The sequence below is a fragment of the Labeo rohita genome, chromosome 13 (assembly GCF_022985175.1).
Source record: "Labeo rohita strain BAU-BD-2019 chromosome 13, IGBB_LRoh.1.0, whole genome shotgun sequence".
NCBI classification, from domain to species: domain Eukaryota; kingdom Metazoa; phylum Chordata; class Actinopteri; order Cypriniformes; family Cyprinidae; genus Labeo; species Labeo rohita.
The window spans coordinates 6,158,133-6,183,875 of NC_066881.1; the positions used below are offsets into that span (position 1 = coordinate 6,158,133).

Sequence of the window (25,743 nt, forward strand, 5' to 3'; positions counted from 1 at the left end):
GTTCACACTGCGGTCGCATTGCGTCGCAATTTTGGATTTAATATCACATATAGAGGTGGTACAAATTGGAGTAGAAAAGATGAGATTCAATGCAAATTGTGCTGTTCACGCTGTCATGAGAAAAACAGATCTGAGTCACATTTGAGCAAAAAAATAATTGGATTTGGGCCACATTTGTCTGCAGTATGAATGTAGCATTTATGTGTGATCCAATTATCCACGCATTAAGGTGAGTTGAGGTCATTTGAGCACACTGAATCTGAAAAAATCTGTATTTAATTTGACATTGAGTCCTTGACACACCTCTGCCATATGCTCAGATCTCTCATTAGTATAATTTGGAAAATCAGAGGTCCAGTATCTACACTGACATTTATAATGTATCAGCAGACCACAATATAGCGCAATAATTAAATTCGCTGATGGTCGCAGTCGCATGCAGACAGGTTAATCAGCCCACGCTGGGATGTAGAATGTCAGCTGCTGTTGTATAGTTAAATGTCTCTGACATGCACATATTTTTCTTCCAAATAAATTTATTGGCTTTCTGAGCTTTTTCATGTCAGCAGAGCTTTAAAGTCGCTCTCATGTAATTACAGGTGGGTTATGGTAATTAGAAAAGTTCTGACATTTAAGAGCTCCATATTGTTCTTATGCTGACTGCAGAGCCAGCTGACTTCATGATGGATTACTCATACGGTTCTTTTCAAACAGAACAGACACCACATTTCCGCCTGTTTTTTGTTTTACATGGATTAAGTCAAGGACAGCTAGTACGTGTGTTGAGTGCGTATCAATTGGCGTATCCTGAATTATTTACATTGTCCTGGTGATTAGTCAGCGATTTAAAAATGACTTGTCTTGCAAGCCCTAATATGATTGTTGTAACTGTACAATGGGGAATTCATTAACATCATGAACCAACAATGACTCATCAGTTCATTTATAAATATCCTTTTGTTCATTGTTAATGTTACGCTCATTCATAATACATCACTGTTAATTTAAACAGCTTGAAATGTTAAAAAATGTATTCATATATGTATGAATGAATATAACCTGGATTAATAAATGCATACACTACCAGTTAAAAGTATTTAAACAGTAAGATTCTTGAATGTTTTAAAAGTCTCTTCTGCTCACCAAGCCTGCATTTATTTGATCCAAAGTACAGCAAAAACAGTAAACTTTTGAAATATTTGTACTGTTTAAAATAACAGTTTTCTATTTGAATATATTTTAAAATGTAATTTATTCTTGTGATTTCATTTTTAAGCATCATTACTCCAGTCACATGATCCTTCAGAAATCATTCTAGTATTCTGATTTGCTGATTTTTAACAGCATTTATCTGTAACATTAAAAATGTCTGTATCATCACTTTTGATCCATTTAAAGCATTCTTTCTAAATAAAAGTATTATTTCTACAATTTCTTTACCCAAAAAAATGTATTTGGTGTATAATGTTACAAAAGCTTTATTATATATGTGTGTGTGTGTGTGTGTGTATGTGTGTGTATATATATATATATATATATATATATATATATATATATATATATATATATATTATATTCATATTCATATTCATATATATATATTCATATTCATATTCATATTCATATTCATATTTATATATATATATATATATATATATATGAATAACAAAACGCTCACTTTAAGATGTGAGATGTCAGTTTGAGTTAAGGAGCTGGAGTTGATGAACTGAACTGTTTTACTTTCACCATTTATGAAGTCTCAACACTTGACTTGAAATGTCACCAGAGGCTCGTGGAGTGTGCGTTAGTGCCGCAGACGTCAAATTGAATGCGTCACACACATACGCGCACAGTTTTTCTTGTGTCTTTCAGAGACAAGCCTGTATCAGCTCAGTGATTTGGTACATTTCTTTTTCCCTCTCCTCACCAGCGTGTTTTTCCAATCCCTGGATCTGAATCTGTCTCATTGTTGCTGGTGGTTCCCAGGCTTTGCTTGGCTTCCTGAGGCACGGATAAAGACAGAGCATGCAAGAGCAGTCTGGTCTATAGTTGACTGAAATGAAAAGGGGATTTTTTTTTTTTCTTTTCTTTTCCTTTTCTTATTGGCTCTATGTCTTTCAGCTATTTATGATGTCTTCCCCTGCTGCGTAATTGCACGGCCCGCTCATGAGCCCTGCTGGGTCAAATAGGAGCGAATTGTCAGAGGTGCAATGCAAACAGCCTTTGATATGAGTCTGTGAAAGCAGAGGTATGGTTAAAAACAGGAACTGCCAGCTGACTATGATGGAGGTTAAGTGCGTTTACAGACTTTTAGACCTCACTCTATGCACTGATCAACCACAACATTAAAACCACTTTGCAGGAACCTACAAAATTGCCTACAACGCACGTACAGAAAGTTAAAGAACTGGCTATTGCTAGCCTCTCCAAAATCACCTACCCTACCTTTAATGGATCTGTTTTTAATGTCTTGGTGAAAGAAACCACAGGACAGGTTCAGAGGTGTTGTGGAGTTATTCTGATAAATGATGGGAACCAAATGGTAGCCATTGTAATTTTTTCACTATTTTTTCCAAATGGTGGTTGGCTTTCACTCAAGAGTGTATTGGTTTTTCTAACATGTCATTTGTGCTTTCGGGTTGGTGTGGGGACGTGTCATTGGATGTATTGTTTTAGTGAAGGGTGGTTTTCTTCTCTAGTAAAGCATTGTGAGAGTGCTTGGCAGAGGGAATGAGAGCTCTACTAAAGTGCTTTGTATTGTTCAGGTGAGTGTGAAGAGCAAGATCAAAATTAATAGAGGGTGTTACTCATTTAATTAGACCCCTTCAGTTTCATTAGCTGACGCGGACATTAGAGCCGCCACACACTGACACACTTTCATAGACGCATAGCAATGCCGCATGTCAGAGTTAAACTACAGAACTGTATCTTTACATAAGAGAATGTGTGAGGCGACTGCTCCTTACAGTTATATTAGCCGTACAAAACCTCTCATTAAAGGTGAAGTCCAGAATAAAAATTTACAGATAATGTACTCACCCCCTTGTCATCCAAGATGTTCATGTCTTTTCTTCTTCAGCTGTTAAAAAATTGTTTTTTGAGTTAAACATTTCAGGATTCTTCTCAGTATAATGGACTGATATGGTGCCACGATTTTGAACTTCCAAAATGCAGTTTAAATGCAGCTTCAAACGATCCCAGATGTGGTTGTAAATGATCCCAGCCGAGAAAGAAGGGTCTTATTTAGCGAAATGATCAGTTGTTTTCATAAAAAAAAAACAATTTAAATACTTTTTAATCTCAAATGCTCGTCTTGTCTTTCTCTCCCTGAACTCTGTGTATTCTGCTTCAAGACAGTTAGGGTATGTAAAAAAAAAAAAAAAACTCCAATCGTATTTTCTCCCTCAACTTCAAAAATCATTTCAAAATAGTCCCACATCGCTGCAGAAGTACCGACACAGTCTTTGCAAAGTGAACATCCAAAAAAGATCAAACAGCGATTATAAGACGATTTTGAAGTTGAGGGAGAACATGAGATGGGAGTTTTTTGACGTACCCTAACTGTCATGAACCAAAAAAAAAAAAAAACAGTTCAGGCAGAGCAAGACAAGATGAGCGTTTGGCATTAAAAAGTATATAAATTGTATTATTTTTATGAAAACAACCATTTGAAGCCGCATTTAATTTCGCGAAATTTTCAGGTATTTCACATTTTTTGCAAAACCTACTTTTGCAAACTAGTCCTACATTTTTTCGCCCGACCAGTGTAGAAATATTCTCTGGAGAGTGAATATCAATAATTACCAAAAAAGTTGAACTTTCGACTTTTAGCCAAGGCCACTTTTAGTAAAATGTCTATAACTCCTGAATGGAATGAGGTATCTTCGCCACACTGGGTGCACACATGTAAGATCTTAAGCTGAGGTCACAGGAAAAAAAATCGCAGAGATTGGCCACTTGGTGGTGCTATAAGAGGGGAAAAAATTAAAAATGGCTATAACAAGGCAACTACTATCCTGTCAACATGAGAATTGCTCTGCACGGTCTTGGTCCAAAGTACCACATGTGTCTATGGGGACGAAATCGGCCACTGGGCGGTATCACATTTTTTGAGGGTGTAAATGATTGTACATTGCACGGTTTTTATGCACATACACGTGATATTCGTATCTTATGATAGACCTCCTCGTTCCGAACAACTTTGCCTCTAAAACCACTGCTGTCAGTCAAACCATTTTTTAAATCATTGAGAAGATGTGAAAAAGCTACTTTTGCAAACTAGTCCTAGGTTTGCTCAAAAAAACATTTATTAATATTACTGTTATTATTAATGCAGGATTAAATTACATTTTAAAATAGATTCAAATAGAAAGCAGTTATTTTAAATAGTAAAAATATTTCACAATATTACTACTTTTGCTGTACTTGGATCAAATAAATGCAGGCTTGGTGAGCAGAAGAGACTTCTTTAAAAAAAACATAATCTTACTGTTCAAAAACCTTTGACTGGTAGTGTATGTGTAGTGGCTACTAAACTATAAATCTTGCACATTCACAGAAAATATGTTAACTTCTGTGTTGCAAAATAAGGTGGATAATGGCAGGTGGTTATAATCCATAATGAAGCATTTGATTTACAGTGAATGGAAATTCTTCATATTTCAACATTATACTTTATACTCTTTACAGGTGGAAAAAAAAGAAACACAACAAAGAAGCTTCTGTGTTTTGTTCACTTCAGACTGCTTGCTTAAATTTGCATGCATATAGCTAGGCTCAATAAAGTGAGAGTGCAGAAAAACATCTCTGAAATTAAGGTGGTGATGACAGCGGGTTTGCTTGTCAGACTTTCATTGACCTTTAAAAGGAAAATCGTGAATTATGCAGACGTTCCTTATTCAGGGTTTGATTTATTATTAGAATAAATGATAATGCCAAGGTCAAGTGCTGCTAATGCCTGAGAGTCCTGTGCTGCACAGGTACTGGATAACACACGATTTGAATAAAGGTAAGGATTCAGTCTCTGAATGCATTTTAGATAGGCTTTAATATAGTCATATAGCCGTAATTCTCACTGCTCCTCAACGCTGATGTTTAAAGGATTAGTTCACTTCCAGAATAAAAAATTCCTGATAATTTACTCAACCCCATTTCATCCAAGATGTTCATGTCTTTCTTTATTCAGTCACGAATAGGGATGTCAACAATCAATTAAAGCTATCAGTGGTCAATTAAGCAGTTTAAGGGTGCATGTGGCTCATTGGCAGAGGTGACAGGGCTGGGTCTTTTGCGAAAATATTTCATTAATGTACAAAGTCCTTCATCATAGAAAGCAATAGAAATTTAGTAACTAAACCATGTTTCCGCATATAATTGTTTCATTGCAGGCGCTGAGCTTTGACAGGGCTATGGGACACGAGCAGGACATGTAATTAATTCCTGCAACTTGTTCATTCGTTCCTACGACTGTGGTGGAAGTGATTCTCTGACTGCGCTGCGCAGCGGCAATGCGCCATGCTTATGTTTGGGGTCGTTTTATTTTAAATGCTGACAATGTCAATTGCAACATTGCAATTGTGTTTTAAAATACAACAACGAGCACCATGAAACCATTTAAAAGGCACATTCAGCTGTCTCCATGACAGGATATGAAACAAATGATCGCAAACATTACTACGACGTGCTTGCTTTATTTTTTTATTTTTTATTATCATAATCACATCTATTCAATTGACCTCATTTTCCTGCTACTAGTCTTTTGTTCCGACTAAAACCCCGGGTGAGGAAGCTGGCGATTTAAGTGGCATTTGCGCATTCTATCATGTCGCTGACTATATGGCAAGACACATTTTGCAGTATTAAGGTTAACGATTAATCGATTAATTGATCATTAATTTAAACAGTGATCAATCATTGGAATGATCAAAAATTGATATCCCTTGTTTTTTGAGGAAAACATTCCAGGATTTTTCTCCATATACTAGACTTCATTGGATCCAAGATGGGAGTTTTTCGACATACCCTAACTGTCTTAACTGGTAAAAGTTCAGGCAGACCTAGACAAGATGAGCGTTGAAGGTTAAAAAGTATATAAATTGTAATAATTTTTTTTTTTAGAAAATAACTGATCGTTTCGCTAGATGAGGCGCTTCTTCCTCGGCTGGGATCATTTAGAGCCCTTTGAAGCTGCATTTAAACTGTATTTTGGAAGTTCAAACTCACGGGCAACATTGAAGTCCACATTATGGAGAAAAATCCTGAAATGTTTTCCTCAAAAAACATAATTTCTTCACGACTGAAGAAATAAAGACATGAAGATCTTGGATGACAAGGGGATGAGTAAATTAAATAAATGTCTGGTTCTTGGTGTGATGTCAAGGTTTAAAAGCCTATTACATTTTTTTATTACCTGACTATCAAGGCCCATTAACAGAGAGAGAAAACATTAGGAACTTTTGTGTCTCTTCACGTGTGCTGCATTGTGTAATGGAACAGCGATGCTGATGGCAATGCTGAGGCAAAAGTACATCTGCCTTATGATGCTTGTCCCACTGAGAGCTGCTCAGATGTGTAGTATTAGACACTGACTGTTGAAGCAGACTGTAAGAAAGCTGTTATGCTTTGATCATCTATGCAACATTTAGGCTATATGTAAGTGTAATCTGTGTAGTAACTGCACTGCGGAGGCTTTGTTTTAATCTCAATAGTCACATTTAAGTTACAAACCATTATTGTATAAAACAAATTATGAATGTTTGGAATATATATATGACTTATTTTTTAACATACTTATAACATGAAAGCAATTTCTGATTTTCCTGGGAATCTAGAAGCGAGATTACAGCACAAAAGGAAACCATTTGACACTCGCCGGGATTGACAGTTTTGTCTTGGAATGTGAAAAGTTGCACATGCAGTAGCTAGAAATGTGTTGTTCGAGTTGTTTTGCTGCTCCAAATCATTCATTAAACAATTAAACTGTTGTCATCTTGTGCAATTATGAGACTGGAGCTCAATCAGATGAACAACACAAAGAAAATAATTGCATTGGAAGGTAAATGCATGACGCACTTATCAAAATACCGTTGTGAGCTGCAAACTGCTTTAAAGTTTCATTTAATTTTAATTTCCTCCACAAACAAAATTAATCAGACAGAAGTAATTAAATACACCTGTCTCCGTGGTAATAGTTTCCATGGTAATCGGTTTTTGATTCATTGCACCAGTATATGTTTGTGCCTTTTGGACTAGGTTTTTCATTTCAGCATGACAAACACTAGATATGAGTCTGAAAATGTTAGGAACTGTTTCTGCTTTGGTTAGATTTCACTGTGATTTTTGCCATTTACATAAAAACAAACCATTAAATGATGTGAAACTGCTGAAGCAGATACACAGTTGAGGTTGCTGTTACTGTTGAGGCACACACACATATGCATGTATGTATATGTATGTGTGTGCATTTATTTAATATATCATTGCATGATTTCCATAAGAATCATTCACAGTGTCATTTATATGATACTTAATCAGTAACAATCAGTAATGATTTCACAGCAAAAAGACATGAACTACAACCTGAAGCAGGATATTTACAATTAGAAGGTTTAAGAAACCTTAGGAAAGCTACATAGTGTACAGGTATGAAAAGTTGAGTTGAGGTTACATGGAAACTTCATGATGACTAAGTCGCTGTCGCGTCAGTCCTTCCATGTTTGGCAGATGCTGTTCAGAGACAGCTGCCCATTGCCACATGCTCAGTGGACAGGCCGGCAAAAGCGACCTTAGGATCAAACGTCTGCTACACATTGAGCTGACAGCTTCCAGACCCAGCCACTGACTCGACTCAATCTGTCACACAAACGACAGCTACTTCTGTGACTCAGCCGGTCCGTTCTTCTGCTCTATGTGCGTTTGTGTGTGTGTGCCCTCTGTTCATCTCTGACCCTGAGCCCACGTGACCGGTGCCGTGTTTGCCAGCATCCGAGGAGCAGAGGGCCTGATGGGATTACATGGTAATCAACAGAGCAGGATTTAGGCCTTTGTGGGGGAAGCTGTCTTTGTGTAGACAATACTCACTGAAGACCGAAAGAAGACAGCAGCATTGCTGATTCTAGATTAGTTTATCAAGCTGACTTTTTTTTTAAATCTGCTGTGGTCCGTTTACTGACTGTCTGGTGCATATTGCGAACAAAAATTGGGAAAGGCTTTCTAAAATTTGCTTTGGAATTTCCAAGGTACCAGGTTAAATGAGAAGTCCACTTCCAGAACAACAATTTACAGCAAATGTACTCACCCCCTTGTCATCCAAGATGTTTGTGTCTTTCTTTCTTCAGTCGTAAAGAAATAAGGGAAACATTTCAGGATTTCTCTCCATATAATGGACTGATATGGTGCCCCGAGTTTGAACTTCCAAAATGCAGTTTAAATGCAGCTTCAAACGATCCCAAATGCGGTTGTAAACGATCCCAGCTGAGGAAGAAGGGTCTTATCTCTTATCTAGTGAAACGAATGGTTATTTTCATTTAAAAAATATAATTTAAATACTTTTTTTTTGTTAATATCAAACGCTCGTCTTGTCTTTCTTTGCCTAAACTCTGTGTATTCTGACTCAAGTCAGTTAGGGTTTGTTGAAAAACTCCAATTGTATTTTCTTCCTCAATTTCAAAAGTCATTTCAAAATCATCCTACATTGCTGCAGAAGTACCGACCCAGTCTTTGCAAAGTAAACATGCAAAGAAGATCAAACACCCTTAACAAAAAAGGTAAAACAGTGATATAGGATGATTTTGAAGTTGAGGAAGAACATGAGATGGGAGTTTTTTGATATATGTCATAAACTGGAAAAAACAGAGTTCAGGCAGAGCAAGACAAGATGAGTTATTAACATTGAAAAGTATATAAATTGTACTGTTTTTATGAAAATAACTGGTTGTTTAGCTAGATAAGACCCTTCGTCCTTGGCTGGGATCGTAACCGCATTTGAGATTATTTGAAGCTGCATTTAAACTGCATTTTGGAAGTTCAAACTTGGGGCACCATAAAAGTCCATTATATGGAGAAAAATGCTAAAATGTTTTTCTCAGAAAACATCATTTCTTTATGACTGAAAATAGAAAGAACATCTTGAACATCTTGGATGACAAGGAGGTAGTACATTATCTGTAATTTTTTGTTCTGGTAGTGGACTTCTCCTTTAATACAATGAATGCTTTTAAGGAAGCTGGGGCATCAAATCTTCAGAGTTTTGTTTGAGGTACAGTAGGTCATGACCCATGAAATTTATAAAGTCTAAACTTTCAGAGTGATGCAACTATCTGTAATGGGGAAAATGATTTTTAATGATAGCTCATAAACCTTTAAAAGCAGACCTGTTCTGAGCATTGAGGTTGTTGATCAGCTGTATATGCTTTTGCTGAACCCATCTGTTCTGATTATTTCAATTTATTTGAAAATAATCATGTTTACTAATTCGGAATTTGTGGTTAAAGAACTAAATTTCCCGTTATGCTCCGCCCATTCCTGTGAAGCACTGCAAATGACATCATCAAATCTCAGTCTTAAAGTTGACATTTCATGAAAATCTTACTTTTTTTCTTTGTTTAATTGGATCCCCAGTGCATCCAGCGATCTAGAAAATGTGAAAAAGGACAACCCAGTAACTTTGTTTTGGAAAGCCTTTTTCTGCTAGCATTTGGGAAGAAAAAAAAAAAAACTGCGGCAGATTTTGCTCCCTCTGTGACGTAGGAAGGGGATCTTGTAATATTACCGCCCCTTAATCTGCACGTTTCCACCCACTTGTGGAGCAGTTCTAACACCGTGGCAAATGTTCGAGCAAAGCTTACTAATTGTCCTGTTGTTGGCTGCACAAACAAGCACAGAACACTATTTAGAGTCTCAGCCTCAGAGGAGATAAGACATCCAGTGGGTTTATTTATTTATTTACTGTATATTACACTGCCGCCTCACAGATCTAATATAAAAACGTGATTTCTTTCCCAGCTGTTACCTTCAGACATAACTGTTCTTGTAACTCGTATTTTTAACATAAACTTGTGTGCAGTGGTGGGCAGTAACGAAGTAGTTGTACTTCGTTACTGTACTTTAGTACATTTTTCAAGTATCTGTACTTTATTTTGAGCAACTTTCACTTTTACTTAACTACATTCCAGATCGTAAGATCGTACTTTTTACTTCACTCCATTTCATAAAACATATCGTTACTCCTTTGCTACGTGTTCTGAGACGCAGAAGCGGTATCTGATTCATAAACAAATTGATTCTTTTCAGTGAACCTGTTAAATTGATTCACCAATCGCACCAAACGATTCATTCACGAATTGGAATGATCCGATTGCAGCTGTTCTCGAGTCGACAACTCATTGATTCAAATGATCCGTTTAGAGCGAGTTTCCAGTCAACTGAATTCACAAGTAAGAATCGGGAGATCTTGTGTGCGGGCGCGCGACTGATGCTGCGAAAAGTAAGTTACTAATGTCGAATTTTAGGATTAATTATTGTTTCTGAAAAATCATATTTAGGTCAAAGCTGTCCATTGTTTGTGAATTACATCTGCTGTAAAGGGTGATCTGTTTCTGGAATGCTTGAATTCAGACACATCAACATCAGTGTCTCTGTTTTAGGTCAAAAACGACGTTTATTCATAACCATACTGAAAATAAGTAAATATTGTTAGCTGATTCTAACTGTCTAGCTAACAAGCTAGCTGGTGCTAAGTTGAGGTAATTTTTAGATATAAAGTCCAAATATTTTTATTCAACAACCTAGAGATTACATCCGAGGGAAAAAGAAAGGATGTGATGTTCAGAACATGGTAACTACAGAAATTATTGAAGTGGGAAGTGATGCCCTCTGGGGGCATTTGGCAACGGGTGTTTTTACACAATGAATGTTTGAAAGGAAAAAATCATTATGAAAACATAACTTCAGGCCTTATTCTCATGTCATATATAACTGTGAAGTTATGCAAAACAACAAGCTTTAAAACACTTTTTTCTTATTGGTGAAAATTAGATGGTCAGATCTTTTTTCTCTCAGGGACATTGCAGTGTAAGCTTCACATTGAATATTGCTACATCACTCTCATCAACATAGTCCATATCAACAACAAAAATGTATTTTTACTCCATATAGTGGTTATTTAGAGAAAATCCCAGGTATTTTGAGCAGTAGGATTATAAAAAATATGTGCTAATATAAAATTCAATTAAGCAGCCTATATAAAATTGCTAAATAAGTCTATCAGTACTTTTTTACTTAAGTACATAAAAAATCTGGTTCTTTTGTACTTTCACTCGAGTAAAATTGAAAGAGGAGCACTTTTACTTTTACTGGAGTAATATTTTATTATAAGTATCTGTACTTTTACTCAAGTACTTGACTTGTGTACTTCGTCCACCACTGCTTGTGTGTATTTGACAGTTTCAGCGCAATAAGACATGAAAGAGAACTTAGTTTAGTACTCACATGCTGTGTGACAGCCGCTTTCTCTGCGCGTGCTTCGGATGTGTGCGCTCAGAAAACCTGATATCAGAAGTTTAAACTAATATGGTATAAAACGCATGATTTCAGTGTGATAGACGTGATATTTAAAACCAAACGGATGTTTTTTTTTTTTGACAAAGTATCTGAGCTATGAGCTGTAAAGGTACAACCCTATTCTGGAAAAGGGGGCAGGGAGCCACAGCTCATTTGCATTTAAAGAGACATGCACAAAAACAGCATGTTTCTGCTTCCACTCAAAATAGGCATTTTCAAAATGATATAATAAATGATCTATGGGATATTTTGAGCTGAAACTACACAGAGACATACACAGACACATAGGGACACCTGAGATGTATTACATCTTGTAGAAAGGGGCATAATAGGTCTCCTTTAAATAGTTGTGTGCTTTATATATTTATATGATATGTATATGTATATAGATTAATGAATAGAAATATTCTTCTAAAACCAGTGCCACTGAAAAAGTGGGCTGGCACTAATGCAAAAATTCCCCAAAAAGAAAAACTACCCAATAATGTTTTCTTTTTCTCTGTTATAATAGTAAAGAAGCAGTAAAGCAGTTTTAAAATAAGAAATAATAAATTATTTTGCACCTGCAGATCCTCATGATTGCTTTTCTTAGTCTTAATTTAAAATATCATAGTCCTAAAATATCAGATAATTTGACCTTTTTTATGAAAAGGCAAGGTAGTGAAGCAACGTTTGGTGTGAATCCTCAAAACCTTGTATATATGTCTAATTGGATAACTTATGAAATCTGAAAAAAAAAATAAAATAAAGATTAACATGCACTAACATATATTCAAGGTGCAAGGGAAAATGTTTTTTTTTTTTACTTGTTGATTGCACCATGACATTTTGAGTAATTGAATTTAATTCATCTTTACTTAAATCATATAAATCATTTTAAGTCATATGAATACAAAGAGGACATTTCAAAGAGCTGGACAAATATTTTTAAAACTTTGCTTTTCTTTGGACACTTTTATTTGTCTTTGACCCAACTATTACTTTTGGAGAGACTCTCATTCTTCTCACAAGGTCTACACAAATTTCTACTAATTTATTCTCTGTTGTTCTGGACCAACACTGCTGTTCAGTTATTTGATTTTTTTTTTTTTTTTTTATTGATTTCAGTCTATTTTGGTCTCAACTTTTTCAGATAAAACTCTCTTCTAAAGGACACATAGAAACCAAATAAACTGAAAACTGAAATGAGTCACTATAAAGATTAGTGTCACACAAACTTTCACCAGAATACACTACAACGTGGACCAGACTTTAATGCTAAACGTGGATATTCAACCTATTCATACCTCACCACAGTACCTTTTCATCTACCCTTATGCTGTAGAAAAAAGTTGTCTTCAACTTTTAGAACTTTTTGTCATTTTTAGCACGTTGAAATGTGCCTCAAATGTGCATTAGTGCAGGGTTGATGTTCAGACCTTTCCATTTTTTTTTTCTTGCAAGTTAAAAAAGAAGTCTCCCAATTGATTACTTCCCCTAAATATGTCACCTTTTCCCTTTAGATCATATCATTACTGCAGATTTGATTTGTCAAAGGTTCACTAATGGCTCTGCTTCATTATAGTAAGATTGTGGGTTTCAGCAAGCGAGATTGCTTGCTTATTTCTTACTGACGTAAAAACGCAGTCTCCTCAGATATTGCATTAGCTAAAGGCAGTCGATGAGAAAGAGAAGTTGAAAGATGAAAGGCATGAACCCTTGGCACCATAATGTGGAATGATGATTGCATTCTGAATTTGCTCTGTGCCTTAAATGTTCTGGGCGTTTTGCTTTTTGCATGAAGCTACATGCCCGTATTGTGAAGGGATAGAAACAACCTTGAATCTCTACTGATCCATTCAATTTCCATATGGGCTTTCTTGATGCAAAATGACGTGGTGGCTGATGATGCAGAGGCTTGACACAATCACAATAAGTCCACCTCTCAATGCCGCGTTATTAAATGTTCCCTTCATCTGCCGCCGGAATGGCTTGCTGTCAGTTCGGCGTTTATTGTTCATGTAATCTAACACATCTCTAGCAAGGCTTTCAAAGCTAGCCTCATCCACAGCTGCCTACAGCACTATTTGCACATTATGAGCTGTCGATTAAGAAAATACTAGGGCTGTTGATGGATTAAAGTTAATTGAATTAATGTTTCATGAACAATGATATGGCAGTTTATTAATCAATTTAATTGCAACTACACACATTTATCTACATTTGGCTTAAACATGCTGTTACAACCCTTGTTCTGCCAAATGAAAACATTGAATATATTGCGGAAAGTTCCATGTATTGCTTATTAGATGGCCTAAGTCCACAGTTCACTTAAAGTTGGTACTTCTAGCTTGAATTGGTTCGATAGTTAAATTCTTTATAATGGAATTTATGTAACATCGGGAGCATGATTAATCGAATAAATTACTTTCTCTGAGTAATCACAGTAAATTAGCGCTTTAAATTGACAGCCCTAGAAAATGCATTTTTATCGGTTTGTCAGTATGATTCCCTAATAATGCTAGAGAAGTTCCCGTCGTGTTACATCCTGCTGTGCTGTGGTCCTCAATACATAATGGCGAGTTTTACGGCTTAATCTGATTCCAGTGCTTTCATGCTAGTCAAAACCAGACACCATTAGCCAGAGTGCAAGCCTGCCCAGCATGGGCGTCTGGTCTTTAAGTGACGAATGGGAAGAGTTTTGAAAGGCCTTTGAGCTCTGAGCAGCTTTTACAGCTCTTGAGTAACTTAGGATTCCTTCAGCCAGTGCTAAATCATGTGTGGCCGGTCTAAATCTCGGCCTTTTGTTCATTTCGTACATTCTTGATTAAAGCGTTGCACCTCTACGATCATTGCATGTCTTCATTGACATCAATCACGTTGATGGGCCTGGGAAACGGGCTGTTGTCTTTGAGACTTTCGCTTGCGACGTCTGCTTAGTGTTTCTCCTTATCTTGTTTTCTGAAGGAACTATCCGGGAATACAGAACAGCAGTCTTGCTTTGCTAAAACAGCCATGTAATTGATTTACTTGGGCTTTTATTGCTCTTGCAGTATTTTGTTCGATGTGGTCAGCCGGATTCTCGGCTCTAAGTGGAGTAAGTGGATTAGATTACATTCACTGTTTGTTATTGTTATTTCATGCATATTTAAAAGATTTAACCTTTTAAAACCTGTTAATGTCAAGTCTGAGCGGTAGCAGTTGCAGCAGTGCGTAAAGCTTTGGTGCTCATGCAGGAGATATGAGTTCGATTCCAGCTCATGTACCAATTCTAGCCCCATTTGTTTTTGGTCCAGCTTCTGGTCTGAGAGGAGATTTAAAGTGCCCCTGTTATGCAATTTTTAAAGTTCCTAATATTGTTTTGGGAGTCTCTTACAATAGTTTTACATGCATGCAGTTTCAAACAACGCTTTCGTTTTCTCAAAATATGCATTTAATATCTCATTGTCAAAAACAGTGTGCCCATTGTCATAGTTCCGTATTTTTACGCTCGATAGAAAATATAAACATCTATTATTTATTATACTTGCAGGTTGTGATTTAGTGGAGCCAGCTGGTCTAAAATAAACTAGGTACTTAGCCATCTTTCAAGAGCAAGCATTATTTGAATCCTGCATTGAACTCATTGAGATTACGGTTCATTCACACGGGTGTCGACATGAAGCCAATCACATTACTTTTCTGGTGTTTCATGAATGGGATTGGCTAGCTTTTGCACAAGGGTATTTGCGTAAGGCGATCTGTTTGGCTGATGCATGCATTGATGCTTAAAGTTTTAAACTTTTCTGTGAACAGCTCCATGATGTGACGTGACGCAACACTCCCACAATTCAATTCGGCAACGCTGGACGTCACTCCATTCAAAGTAAACGAGGGAATGTACTTTTAGAGAAGCAGTCGTCAGTAAAATGACATTTTTAAAGGTGGGTCAAGTTGTTTGTGGCCAGCCAACGTAGAACATAGGTGGGCATTATGCAAATGTGACATGCAGCCGTCACGGAAGTGGGATTTGAATTACTAACGACTCATTTAGGCTGTTCAGAGTCGATTCTTTTGGAAGACAATGAATTTATGTATCGCGCAATTTCGGCTTTACAACTTTGTAGATCCTTTGCATTCACATACAAATACATTACACACTACATTATACAATATTTGAAATGGAATAATAGGGGCACCTTAAAGGGATAGTTCACCCAAAAATGAAGATGTTGTCATTTACTCACCTGCCCCTCCAGGTGGGGGGCCTTAAAATCAAAATATAGAGAAAATCAACTTTAAGGTTGTCCAAATTAAGTTCTTAACCATGCATATTACTAATCAAAAATTAGGTTTTGATATATTTATGGTAGGAAATTTAAAAATTATCTTCATAGAACATGATCTTTACCTAATATCCTAATGATTTTTGGCATAAAAGAAAAATCTATAATTTTGACTTATACAATGTATTTTTGGCTATTGCTACAAATATACCCATCCTACTCAAGACTGGTTTTGTGGTCCAGGGTCACATGTAAGTAATCTGTATGAATTGTGCAGTTCATAAGTCTTCTAAAGTGATACAGTTAGTTAAAGGAATAGTTCTCCCAAAACTGAAAATTCAGTTCCATCCTTGGTATAAATGCCTTTCTTATTTCAGATGGACCCAATCAGAGATATACTGAATAATGTCCTGGCTTTTCCCAGCTTTGTAATGGCAGTGAACGATGTAATCCATATGACATAATGAATGCCTTCTAAAGTAAAGTGATAGGTTTTTGTAGGAAAATAATTAAAACTTTATATACTAATATCACTGGGTGACTGAACATGCGTACAGCTGTTGCTGGAAGCCAGTGATAATAACTTATTAAGTTTTAAATATGGATATTTTCCTTCAAAAGCATGAATAAATTAGGGGAATTATTTTTGTTTTTGGGTGAACTATTCATTTAATGTGGTAAACATATTTAAATTAGGCTTTCGATCACATACAACCATAGATCAATACACATACATTGGGCATATCAAATATGTGACCCTGGACCACAAAACCAGTCTTAAGTAGGATGGGTATATTTGTAGCAATAGCCAACAATACATTGTATAGGTCAAAATGATTGTTTTTTCTTTAATGCCAAAAAATCATTAGGATATTAGGTAAAGATCATGTTCAATGAAGATATTTTGTAAATTCCCTACTGAAATATATCAAAACTTAATTTTTGATTAGTAATTTGCATTAAGAACTTAATTTGGGCAGCTTTAAAGGTCATTTTCTCTCTATTTAGATTTTTTTGTGCACCCTCACATTCCAGATTTTCAAATAGTTGTATCTCGGCCAAATATTATCCTGTCCTTACAAACCACATATAAACAGAAAGCATATTTATTCTTGGAAAAAAGCAGCACACAAGTTTAAAAAGGCATGAGTGTGAGAAACTAATGACTGTATATTCTATTCTTTAAAAACATTTTTTTTGTTATTCATTCATGTCAAACAGAAAGAACTTTTTGAGAATAGAATTGAACCAGAAAATAATCTCAGTGTTTTGTTTTTTTTCAATCTAAATGGGAAAGTCTCCTGTTGCAAACTCTGCAGGTTAATCTTCAGGACAGATCTGCTTAGACAAGAACTGGCTGGCAAAGCAACACTTTCCGATTGGTCTCGAGTCGCCATCACATACGTTTATGCTCTCACTGTCTGCTTGTTCTTGCTGTTTTTCCCCCCAAGCATCATCGAGTCTCGTCATGTGCCAGGCAGTTTGTTTGGTGTGCAGTGTCAGGGGAATATCCAGCTTTCCGCAGAGCTGTCCCTCACATCCATTAATCAAGCCACTTTCTCCTGATGGAACACACCTTAATTAGCATCTAACTGCTTTATGCCTGCGTCTCTGCCCCGGCCCGCGGGGACCGCGAGGGGTCGGCGTTACAGCGAGCGAACCGGCGAGTGTGAATGCAAAGCAGTCAGGCAGACGTTCATTTGAGACACGCTCCGGCTGTCCCGCGGGCCCCGCCGCGTCTTCGCTGACACTTAATCCCGGGCCTGGATGATTGGCAGCGAGTTGCTCTGGCGCCAATGACGGTCGTGTTTTTCCATCCACCTGCTTTTGTTTCAGGTCATTGATAGCCCTGAGGTTCACATGCTGAACGGGGGAGGAGGAGCGGGAGGAAGAGGAGCGAGACGTGAGCTAGATTGAGTTTCCTTGGCGACCGGAGGGACCCACTTGGGGAGATGACTCTGGAGAATGCAGCATGCACACTTGAGGTGAGGGGCGATGCCATGCGGTATTTTCATGCTGTTCTGTAACTTTCTGTGTCTCTTGTGATGCTCTACATTTCCTGTGTCAGATCTGACTGAACAGGTGTATCAAGTCAAATCGTTTCCTGGAAATAAATTAGTTGTACTTTATCTCCAGCTCTTACTGATAAGTGGTCAGCTTTTTGTTCTTGTCTGTTTTTATGAGCTGGGATTCGTTTATGTAATTTAGCTTGTAGCGTTCCTCATTTAAATGTTTTACAGTTAGATCTTTTGCATAATGAATTGCCCATTTGCTCAGACAGTAATAATGGTGTTTTATATTAATTTGCTTTGAACAGTTTCTAGTGGTTGGCTCTTATTTGGCCTTTATTATAAACTAGGCTTGCCATTATTCCAATTGTTCTTTAGTTAATACCAATGCAAGTGAAATTTTGATTCCCAAAAAACAAACTGTTGAAAACAGCTGAGTAGATTTTTTTTCAGGTTTCTTTGATGAATAGAAAGTTCAGAAGAACAGCGTTTATGTGAAATAAAAATGTTTTGTAACATCATAAATGTCTGTATCATCACTTTTGATCAATTTAAAGCATCCTTGTTAAATAAAATTATTTCTATAACCCCACCACCAATAAATAAACAAATAAATAATACTGACTCCAAGCTTTTGAATAGTTTAGTGTATAATGTTACAAAATGTTTTTATTTCATATAAATGCTGATCTTTGGATCTTTCTATTCATCAAAGAATCCTGAAAAATGTACTCAATTTTCAATCAGTTTTAAATATTGATAATAATAATAAAGAAATGTTTCTCGAACAGCAGATCAGCATATTAGAATGATTTCTGAAGGATCATGTGACACTGAAGACTGGAGTAATGATGCTGAAATGTAGCTTTGATCACAGGAATTAATTACATTTTAGAATGTATTTAAGTAGAAAACAGTTAAATAGTAAAAATATTTAAATATTTTACTGTTTTTGCTGTATTTCGGATCAAATAAATGCAGACTTGGTGAGCAGAAGAGATTTAAAAAAAAAAAAACATCAAAAATCTTACGGTTCAAAAACTTTTGACTGGTAGTGTATATTGAAAATGAAAGTTAACAAGTAAAATTAAGATTAATGACTGGTTTAGACACACTTTAATACCTTGCAGATATTAATGACATTTTTAAAGTTCATGTGCACAGCCATATTCGTGAAGTGTGAGCACACAAATCATCAGAAATCCTCCATATTTTAGTCAGACAGCACAGATATTAAATATGAGTCTGTTAATACTAATGCGGCAAAAAAATGAATATATTTACTTTTTTAAAACATAACAATATAACAACTTAAATGTAAAATATATATGATTCTGGGTAGTAACCGATTACATGTAATCTTGATTATGTAATCAGATTCCAAAAATTAAATACTTGTAATTAGATTAGATTACATTTTAAAATACTTGTAATCTGATTACAGTTACTTTTTGCGTGACATGCAGGTAAACAGGTATAATATTTAGTTTTAAAGTGTTTTGTTTTGATTGTTTTCATTTTAAAACGATGCACTTTGATTTTACATTTATGATTTTATTAATTATTAGCTTTCATTAAACTCACAAACCCCAGTCTGGGAAACTTTGATATAATATGCTGTTTACCACATTTCATGTTGTTAATAGCAATGAATGGAATATATTTTCTTTCTCTTTGTATTTTTTAATATCGATATGTTACAAGATTATCCTATTTAAATCAATGTGATAAGCTAGTAATCTAAAAGTAATTAAAAAGTTGTCTAATTATATACCTAAAATGTGTAATGTAATGGATTGTTACTAACTACAATTTTTATCATGTAATTTGAAATCAGTAACAGACTACAAATTGTAATTATTCACCTAGCACTATATATATATATATATATATATATATATATATATATTACATTTTAACTTATTTCTCTTTTTTACTTATTTTTCTTTTTATTTATGGTCCTTATATGACATATGGTTAGATATTAAACCTGATCTATGTCAAAAGGCTGGCTTTTCTGTATTTTCTATATATAATTTTGTATTATTCTCCATGAGGTGTGTGAGAGAGAATGAAGCTTGAGGTAGCCTGACTCGAGAAGTGCTATAGAGTGCTATAATGAGCAGAGTTATTATATTCACCCCTCTTCAAGTTCCTGGAAAATAAATGACTTTTTTTTGCAGAAACGTAGATATATGAACCTTTGCTGTGTGTTAAATTATTCACTCCAGGCCTGAACAAAAGTGAGCATGGGCCCGTAGAACTGAACGCTGCCCAGCTCAGGTGCTTGTTAATAATGAAGTACTTATCGTCAAGCCTCTGTGGATGTTTTTCTTTTTTCTTTTTAAATGTTTGTCTCTCAATGTTTTATCTTTGAATGACAGTGACAGGTAAACTGAATCACTCCTCCATCTTTCTCCATGTCAGTATGTGGACTTTTTCAAGGTCTCATATGGATCACTTCATCTGTTCCTCTAATAAGTTCACGTTGATTGTCTGGTGAGTTCAGTACCCCAAACACGTGGACGTGTTACGTCGAGTCGTGCGTCATTCAGAATGGAATCAAATGTCTATCAAATTCACTTTAATGAATCAAAGGATATGAGGATTACCTATAAACACATGTGGATGAATCACATTAGCATAATAAACTAAATTTAGCATTATTTAAATTTTGCACCATAATGGAACAGAATGTAATTTCCTAGAATTTACCCTGAATTTTATGTAAATACTTGTTTTCATTAGGTAGTAGGAAACAACGTTGGAAGACATTTTCTGCTGCATTGCTAATGCTTTGATAGCTGTTTATTGTTTTGCCTGTCATATTAATTTAGAGAAATGTTTTTTTCTACATCTCAGTTAATAAGCGCAGTTTACAGGTTCATAGACATTGCTAAATAAATAAAAGCCATTACACTGCTGATGAGTGGAATATTTGAACTGAATGGTGTATTTATAGCTCAAAGTCACAGTGTTCAATTACAGCTCAGCTTCAACAAAAGAGAGCACAAATAAACCTCCATATTTATAGCAACAAAAGACGACATGAAATGCTAGCTACTGAATACGATATAAACTATGAACAGTATCATTTATCCATTTTATGTCTCTCCATATCATTAGTGACACACTTATACCTTCATTCATGAACTTTGGTGCTTTTACCACTGTTTTTTTTTTTTTTTTTTTTTTTTTTTTTCTGGAATAAGATGATAATTTAATAAGGAAACTATGAGATAACCTTAAAATGTTAGTTCACCATAAAATGAAAATTCTGTCATTAATTACTTATTCTCATGCTGTTCCAAACCCGTAAGATCTTTGTTCATCTTCAGAAAACAAATGAAGAAATTTTTTATGAAATCCAAGAGTTTTCCGACCCTGCATAGACGACAACGCAACTGACAAGTTTGAGGCCCAGAAAGGTAGTAAGGACATCATTAAAATAGTCCATGTAACATCAGTGGTTCAACCGTAATTTTGAGGCTACAAGAATAATTTTTGTTTGCAAAGAAAAATAACACTATTTAACAATTTCTGTGTTAGTCTTTTACGCACGTTCCAAGAGCACAACATCATGCGTCATGTTTAGGGTTGGGTACCGTTCACACTTTAACCGGTACGGTGCCAGTATCGGTACCTGAAATTCGGCGCCGGTACCCAACTTTACTCTCTATGTAATAACAAAAACATTAATTTCTTTAAAAAAACAAGCCCAAAACAGGTTAATTAGTTTGCTTTTCCTCTTTTCCTTCCTTTCCTTCTTTTTTAAATGGCTTGTAAAGGTGGTGTGTGGATTTTACTTTGACTTTCAAACTAGCGGCAATACTGTGTCAAGCAATTGTTCGTTTGGGTTTTCCTCGCTTTCCTAGTTTTTAAATAGCTTGTAATGGTGCCGTGCGCATTTTACTTTCACTTACAAATTAGCTGTAATTCAGTGTCAAGCAATTGTTCATTTGGGTGTTCTTCTTTTCCTCGCTTTCCTTCACTTTTAAATAGCTTGTAGTGGTGCCGTGCGCATTTTACTTTCACTTTCAAATTAGCTGCAATTCACCATGGATTCAATTCATGCAACAACAAAATACAACGTCATAGAACTTTTATTAACAAAATGAATGCAAATACACATTGTAAGCCTAATATAAAATAACAAATTATCTAGGCTACACAAAGTTTAAATAGCCTAGGTATATAAAACATGGCCCTGTTGTTCAAAATACTGAAATTGAGAGTATTCACTGAAATAAATGTTTATGTTATTATACAGAGAGTAAAGTACCGAAAAATACTGTACTGTTGGGTACCAGCACCCCTGACCACAACCCAAATTTCAACAAATTGTTGAATAATGTCATTAAAGACTAAACCAGAATGCATAAAGTCAACATGTTTTTGTGGACCAGAATTAAAGATAAGCTATTAACACTCAAGAGGCCGTATGAAATGCAGGCTGCTAGTTTGAGACCACTGCTCTAGTAGATTTTATAAGTCTTCCTAGAATTTTATGACGCATTTGGGACTGTCGTCTGTAACAAGATTGGGCCCGTACCGGGGTCAGGGGAGAAAAATGATTCATTGTGCTGTGACTCACTCAATCTTTGGATACAACTGAACATTTGTGCACGGCCAAGAAAACAAGACACAGCGTCTACTGAACTAAAGTGGCTTTGCCTCCTCTCATACTATGCTTTCAAACTGTCTTTTCTGTTCCTGTTGGCACATCAGAGCAGACGTATTTATGTGCCCTCTATGAATCTTCACACAGAATTAAACAACAAGCCATTTGAAACATTTAAACATTGATATGCATCAAGGATCAGCTTTGGATTCCAGAGGTGGTGCTGAAATATTCCCACCACTACCCAATACGGTTGCCTCAAGTGTTAATAGACATTAGTGATTTAATGAGGCTTGTGCATTGAAAGAACAGGTAGAGGAGGTCATTCTAGAATATTCTGCTAGCCTAGATCTGATTGATTCATCATCTTTGCTGCTCACGCAATAGGAGGCACCAAGCCAAGAAGCCCAGTCCAAAGAACAACATCTGTTGTCCGCAATCCACGTTCCAAGAAAAATACTACACGCTGTGAATGATGAGACTGTGCAGACATTATGACGGAGATGGGTCGTTCTGAACACTGAACACCAGCACCGTTTGCACTAGTCATCTGGAAAGTGGGCTGAAGGTGCCGGATTTTGAATCCACTTTCGCACGTTAAATATGTAAGCACTAGTGCTGAAGCCCTTCAAAGCACAGTTTTTTCAAAATGACAGACTGGAATGATTTGGATAACCTGGGAGATGACATTGTTTTCAGCACCTCTAAAATTTAGGATACAAGGCATATTGGTATTTTTCATTTCTGTGTATTACTCTCAGTGTCTTTTATTACGAAGCAGTCAAAGCAGTCAATGAACACTTTGCAAAGAAAGAATACAGGTCTTGCAAACCAAAGTGAATTACATCTGCTGGCCTGATAAACGATCCCTGAATCATTTTATCTGCAGTTCGTGTTTCCTGTTGTTCGAACAGTGATCGTGAGGACGTCAGTGAATGCTTGACTCATGTGTTGGGGGTTATCCTGCCAACAAGGATTGGCAGGCTTGTGTTGTCTGTTTGGCTGGTCTAATATACAAATATTCTGTTGTCAAATCCTGATACTGTTCATTCTGATTAGCATTAGTGGAGAAAGTGCATGTTCATACACACACACACACACACAATGTTGTTCAAAAGTTGATGGTTGAAGGTTTTTTAAATATTTTTGAAAGAAGGTGACACCAAGGCCAATGCAGTAAAAATAGTAAAACTGTTTTCTAATTGAATATATTTAAAAATGCCAATGTCTGTGATCCAGTGCTGAATTCTCAGTATTATTACTTCAGTCTTCAGTGTCACATGATCCTTCAGAAATCATTCTAATATGCAGATTTACTGCTCTGAAAAAAATTCTTTGTTGAAATGTTGAAAACATTTGAGCCGCTTCATATTTTTGTCGAAAATGATACTTTTTTTCCAGAACTCTTTGGTGAATAGAAAGTTCAAAAGAACAGCAAGAACAGTATTTGCAGAGTCTTTACTGTAACTTTTGATCAACTTAATGCATCCCTGCTGAATAAAAGTATAGACCAATTTGGAGTAGATGTCACAGTTATGTCAATTGCAGCTCCACATGCATAGTGGTGGCAGAAAATCACTGGTAACAAGTGGAGTGAAACGTTAAAAATCCACAGAATAAGAGATAAGATGTATTGTGCCTTTGAATGTCAGGATCGGAATGCAAATCATTTTTATAGAATACTGTCGTCAAAAACGCCATTTGAAACTAAACGCAGATGTTTAAACTGACAGACTTATGGATGAATGAAACCTGCTATTACTTTTAAAGCATAAATTTAAGATAACATAATATTCACATGTGCAGTTATAGGGAACATATTATATTAGCCCTGCAGTTACAGCATGAAATATTATTTACATATATAACATTTTACATTTACCTATTTTATCTCACAATTCTGATTTTGTTTCTTGCAAATGCTGAAGTGTGGTATATAAACTTAAAAGAGAGAATGAAGAGTTGATTTTTCTTATCAGAATTGCAAAAATAAAGTCAGAATTTTAAAATATAAACTCACTTATTCTTTTAATCCATGGTTTCCATGGACTGCCACTTGAAAACTAATTTTCTGTCACTGGATAGACTCTACCTACAAAAAAAGCATCATCACTGATTGCAAACACCAAATTGGTTTGTTAATTTCTTAAAGGAGACCTATTTATGCTCCCTTTTTACAAGATGTAATATAAGTCTTAAGTGTTTCCAAAATGTGTCTGCAAAGTTTCAGCTCAAAATATCCCACAGATCATTTATTATCATTTTGAAAATGCATCTGTTTTGAGTGAAAGCAGAAACACACTGTTTTCGTGCATGTCTCTTTAAATGCAAATGAGCTGTTGCTCCCCGCCCCCTTTTCTCAGAATAGCACTCACTTTACTCACAGCTCACTTTACCTCAGATACTCTAACAAAAACATCCGTTTTGTTTTGATTATCTTGTCTATCACGCTAAAATCATGTGTTTTAAAGCAATATCAGTTTCAACTTCTGATATCGGGTTTTTTGAGCACACACCCGAAGCACGAGCACGGAAAGTGTCTGTCACACAGCAAGTACGTACTAACCTAAGTTCTCTTTCATGTCTTATTACGCTTAAACTGTCAAATACACACAAGTTTATGTTAAAAACACACAGGAGTTACATAAACAGTTAGTTATGTTTGTGAAGGTAATCAGTTGGGAAAGAAATCGCATATTTATATTAGATCTGTGTGATAGCAGCGTAATATACAGTAAATAAATCAATAAATTAACTGTTTTCTTGTCTGGGGACTCTAAATAGTGTTCTGTGCTTCTCTGTGCAACCAAAGACTGAAGAGTTAGCATGCTTTGCTCGAATGTTTGCCATGGCATTAGAATTAGTAATTTGTCACTTGCAAAAACGTGGCTCCGTGGGTGGAAACTTGCAGATTGAAGGGTGGTAATATTATAATAAGATTCCCTTACTAAGTAACAGAGGAAGCGAAATCTAAGAGGCTTGTTTTTTCACATGCTTGCAGAGAAAGGTTTACCAAAACAAGTTGCTGGGTTTGTAGATGCACCGGGAACCCGATTATAGCACATAAACATGGAAAAAAAAATCAGATTTTCATGATATGCCCCTTTAAAAACTGACACTGACACCAAACGTTTAAACAGTGTGACATTTTCCATTTAATTTCAGTACTTTGACATGTTTCCTAGTGGATATAACGAAGGGATGTATTTGATTTTATCCATCAGGATTAGATAGGGTTGTGCAGAGGTGAAACATGTTATGCTGTGATGTTATCGGTTAATATTTTACTTACCTGCCTCCACAGCCTAGG

General features: G+C 35.9%; 1 protein-coding gene across 4 annotated transcripts in view; it reads left to right on the forward strand.

The window, feature by feature from the left end:
* tjap1 (tight junction associated protein 1 (peripheral)) overlaps positions 1-25,743 on the forward strand; it is a 129,476-nt gene that overhangs the window by 27,302 nt on the left and 76,431 nt on the right. For 3 of the 4 annotated variants that reach the window (XM_051125550.1, XM_051125553.1, XM_051125554.1), the window contains exon 2: positions 17,640-17,788. The exons of the other annotated variant lie outside the window; for it this stretch is intronic. The gene's annotated coding sequence lies outside the window, so the exon portion shown is untranslated. The remainder of the gene's footprint in view (positions 1-17,639; positions 17,789-25,743) is intronic. 4 annotated transcript variants of the gene reach the window in all.